The sequence below is a fragment of the Zonotrichia albicollis genome, assembly GCF_047830755.1.
Source record: "Zonotrichia albicollis isolate bZonAlb1 chromosome 6 unlocalized genomic scaffold, bZonAlb1.hap1 SUPER_6_unloc_1, whole genome shotgun sequence".
Classification (NCBI taxonomy): domain Eukaryota; kingdom Metazoa; phylum Chordata; class Aves; order Passeriformes; family Passerellidae; genus Zonotrichia; species Zonotrichia albicollis.
This window is the reverse complement of record NW_027428337.1, coordinates 296267-301056: the sequence shown is the minus strand read 5'-3', so window position 1 is coordinate 301056 and position 4790 is coordinate 296267. Positions and strand designations below refer to the sequence as shown.

General features: G+C 37.7%; 1 long non-coding RNA gene across 1 annotated transcript; it reads left to right on the top strand.

Moving 5' to 3' along the window:
- Positions 1–251: 251 nt before the first annotated feature.
- Positions 252–4435, top strand: LOC141727293 (uncharacterized). The gene is made up of 3 exons (XR_012578328.1): positions 252–324; positions 2499–2620; positions 4216–4435. It is a non-coding gene; the product is annotated as an uncharacterized LOC141727293 (long non-coding RNA).
- Positions 4436–4790: the final 355 nt, after the last annotated feature.

Sequence of the window (4790 nt, the reverse complement as noted above, 5' to 3'; positions counted from 1 at the left end):
CCCATTTTTCCCGATTTTCCCTGGTTTTTAATCCCATTTTCCCCTCCGAGCCCCGCCCCGGCACCGCGGCCATTTCGTCCGCCTTAACCTGAGGAGAAAATCGTATTCCCGCGCATCCATGAGGGGAAAATCCCTCCGCAAACAGGTCAAAATTCCCAAAGTTTTTATTTTGGCAATTCCCGACCTCTCCCGTGATGGAATTTTGGGATTTGGGAATTTTTTTTTTCCAGGTTTGGAAACAAAAATGGAGGAAAAAGTTCGGGGGCGGAGCCGATGTTGGCTTCCGGTGTGGCGGGAAAGGGCGCCGGGCCTCGGAGCGCCGGGGTGAGCGCGGGGGTTGCGGTGTGGGAGGGATTTGGGATTCTGGAGGGGATTTTGGGATTTCTGAGGGGATTTTGGGATTTCTGAGGGAATTTTATGGGATTTCTGAGGGGATTTTGGGATTTCTGAGGGGATTTTTGGGGTAACACGGAGGGAAAAGGGTGAGAGAGGTTTTTTAACGTGGATTTTTGAGGGAATTCTGGTCAGGATTTGGGATCGTTCCGGGAGAAATTCCTGAGGGAATTGTGAAATCAGGCTGGGAATTCTTGGGATTTTAGGGCGGGGGGGAGATTTTTGAGGGAATTTTGGGATTTCTGAGGGGAATATTGGGGATTTCAGAGGGGATTTTTGGGATAAAATGCCAGAAAAATGGTGAGGGGGGTTCTTTTCCATGGATTTTCTTGGGAATTCTTCTCACAGGGAAGGATTTGGGGTAGTTCCCGGAGGAGATTGTGAGACCAGGCCGAGAATTTTTAGGATTTCTGAGGGGATTTTTTTTGATTTTTGGGGATTTTTGAGGGAATTTTGGGATTTCTGAGGGGATTTTGGGGTAAAACGGAGGGAAAAGGGTGAGGGAGGTTTTTTAACGTGGATTTTTGAGGGAATTCTGGTCAGGATTTGGGATCGTTCCGGGAGAAATTCCTGAGGGAATTGTGAAATCAGGCTGGGAATTCTTGGGATTTTAGGGCGGGGGGGAGATTTCTGAGGGAATTTTGGGATTTCTGAGGGGAATATTGGGGATTTCAGAGGGGATTTTTGGGATAAAACGCCAGAAAAATGGTGAGGGGGGTTCTTTTCCATGGATTTTTGAGGGAATTCTTCTCACAGGGAAGGATTTGGGGTCGGATTTGGGATAATTTCTGAGGAAATTTTGGGAATTTTTAGGATTTCTGAGGGGAATTTTTTTTATTTTTGGGGATTTTTGAGAGAATTTTGGGATTTCTGAGGGGATTTTTGAGATAAAACAGCAGGAAAAGGGTGAGAGAGGTTTTTTAACGTGGATTTTTGGGGGAATTCTGGTCAGGATTTGGGATCGTTCCGGGAGAAATTCCTGAGGGAATTGTGAAATCAGGCTGGGAATTCTTGGGATTTTAGGGCGGGGGGGAGATTTTTGAGGGAATTTTGGGATTTCTGAGGGGAATATTGGGGATTTCAGAGGGGATTTTTGGGATAAAATGCCAGAAAAATGGTGAGGGGGGTTCTTTTCCATGGATTTTCTTGGGAATTCTTCTCACAGGGAAGGATTTGGGGTAGTTCCCGGAGGAGATTGTGAGACCAGGCCGAGAATTTTTAGGATTTCTGAGGGGATTTTTTTTGATTTTTGGGGATTTTTGAGGGAATTTTGGGATTTCTGAGGGAATTTTGGGATTTCTGAGGGAATTTTGGGGTAACACGGAGGGAAAAGGGTGAGAGAGGTTTTTTAACGTGGATTTTTGAGGGAATTCTGGTCAGGATTTGGGATCGTTCCGGGAGAAATTCCTGAGGGAATTGTGAAATCAGGCTGGGAATTCTTGGGATTTTAGGGCGGGGGGGAGATTTTTGAGGGAATTTTGGGATTTCTGAGGGGAATATTTGGGATTTCTGAGGGGAATATTTGGGATTTTTGAGGGAATTTTTGGGATAAAATGGCAGGAAAAGGGTGAGGGGGGTTTTTTCCATGGATTTTTTGGGAATTCTGCCCCCAGGGAAGGATTTGGGATCATTCCTGAGGAAATTCCTGAGGAAATGTTGGGAATTTTTGGGATTTCTGAGGGGATTTTTTGGGATTTTTGAGGGAATTTTGGGATTTCTGAGGAAAATTTTGGGATTTTTGAGGGAATTTTGGGATTTTTGAGGGATTTTTGGGATAAAACATCACAAAAAGGCTGAGGGAGGTTTTTTCCATGGATTTTTTGGGAATTTTTGCTCCCAGGGAAGGATTTGGGATCGGATTTGGGATCATTCCTGAGGAAATTCCTGAGGAAATTCCGGGAATTTTTGGGATTTCTGAGGGGATTTTTTGGGATTTTTGAGGGGATTTTGGGATTTCTGAGGGAATTTTAGGATTTCTGAGGGGATTTTTTGGGATTTTTGAGGGAATGAAATTTTGGAATTTTTTTGCTTTTTCCAAAGGAATTTTTTCTGGGAAAATCCTGATTTTTTTTTTTTCCTTATTTTTTTTTTTTTATTTTTTCCAGATGGATCCAGCCCAGAGAATTCCCAGCTCCCCTTGGATTCCATGGATTTTCCTGAGCTGGAATTTTCCCCTCCACCCCCCTGGATCCCCTTTACCCCCTGAACCCTGATGGGACTGTCCCAGGTAAATCCCTTAAAAATCAATTTAAAAATTATTAAAATGAATTCAAAATCATTTAAAATATTCCCATTTCTGCTGGGACCATCCCAGGTAAATCCCATAAAAATACATAAAAAAATTATTAAAAGAAATTAGAAATAATTTAAAATGTTCCCATTTTTGCTGGGACCATCCCAGGTAAATCCCTTAAAAATCCATAAAAATTTTTTTAAATAAATTAAAAATAATTTAAAATATTCCCATTTTTGCTGGTAAATTCCATAGAAAATCCATGATAAAAAACCTTAGAATAAATTAAAAATAATTTAAAATTTTGCCATTTTTGCTGGGACCATCCCAGGTAAATCCCATAAAAATCCATTAAAAAAACCTTAAAAAAAACTAAAAATAATTTAAATTTTTCCCATTTTTTTCTGGTAAATCCCATAGAAAATCCATGAAAAAAAACCTTAAAATAAATTAAAAATAATTTTAAATTTTCCCATTTTTGCTGGGACCATCCCAGGTAAATCCCATAAAAATCCATAAAAAAATTATTAAAAGAAATTAAAAATAATTTAAAATATTCCCATTTTTGCTGGGACCATCCCAGGTAAATCCCATAAAAATCAATTTAAAAAATTATTAAAAGAAATTAAAAATAATTTAAAATATTCCTATTTTTGCTGGGACCATCCCAGGTAAATCCCATAAAAATCAATTTAAAAAGTTATTAAAATAGATTAAAAATAACTTTAAAATTTCCCATTTTTGCTGGTGAATCCCATAGAAAATCCATGAAAAAAAATCTTAAAATAAAATAAAAATAATTTAAAATTTTTCCATTTCTGCTGGGACCATCCCAGGTAAATCCCATAAAAAATCCATAAAAAAACTTATTAAAATAAATTAAAAATAATTTAAAATTTTCCCATTTTTGCTGGTAAATTCCATAGAAAATCTATGAAAAAACCCTTAAAATAAATTAAAAATAATTTTTAAATTTCCCATTTTTGCTGGGACCATCCCAGGTAAATCCCATTAAAACCCATTAAAAAATTTTTAAAAATAAATTAAAAATAATTTAAAATATTCCCATTTCTGCTGGGACCATCCCAGGTAAATCCCATAAAAATCCATGTAAAAAAAAATTTTAAAAAGTTAAAAATAATTTAAATTTTTCCCATTTTTGCTGGTAAATTCCATAGAAAATCCATTAAAAAAAACCTTAAAAATATTGAAAAAAATTAAATTTTTTTCCCATTTTTGCTGGGACCATCCCAGGATAAATCCCACATCAAATCCATGAAAAAAAACCTTAAAATAAATTAAAAATAATTTTTAAATTTCCCATTTCTGCTGGGACCATCCCAGCATAAATCCCATAACAAACCCATTAAAAAAAAATGAAAAATAATTAAAATTTCCCATTTTTGCTGGGACCATCCCAGGTAAATCCCATAGAAAATCCATGAAAAAAACCCTTAAAAATACTGAAAAAAATTAATTTTTTTTTCCCATTTTTCCTTGGACCATGCCAGGTAAATCCCACACAAAATCCATGTAAAAAAAATTAAAAACAATTTAAAATGTTCCCATTTTTGCTGTTTTTTCCCCAGATCCCCCTGAGGAGCTGCTGCAGGCTCTGAGGATTTTGGGCTTCGATTCCTTCAGGCCGGGCCAGGCCGAGGCCGTCACGAGGATCCTTTGTGGGAAAAATTCCCCATTTATTCCCTTGCCTGCTTCTTTTTCCCCAATTTTTTTCCTCCCAGTTTTCCTCACATTTTTTGGGTTTTTCCTGCTCTTTTTCCCACATTTTTTCTGTTTTTCCTGCTCTTTTTCCCACATTTTCCCTGTTTTTTCTGCCCTTTTTCCCACATTTTTTCTGCCCTTTTTCCCACATTTTCCCTGTTTTTTCTGCCCTTTTCTCCACATTTTCCCCTGTTTTTCCTGCCCTTTTTCCCACATTTTTCCTGGTTTTTCCTGCCCTTTTTCCCACATTTTTTCTGCCCTTTTTCCCACATATTTCCTGTTTTTCCTGCCCTTTTTTTTCCACATTTTTCCTGTTTTTCCTGCCCTTTTTCCCACATTTTTTCTGCCCTTTTCCCACATTTTCCCTGTTTTTCCTGCCCTTTTCCCACATTTTTCCCTGTTTTTCTGCCCTTTTTCCCACATTTTTCCTGCCCTTTTCCCA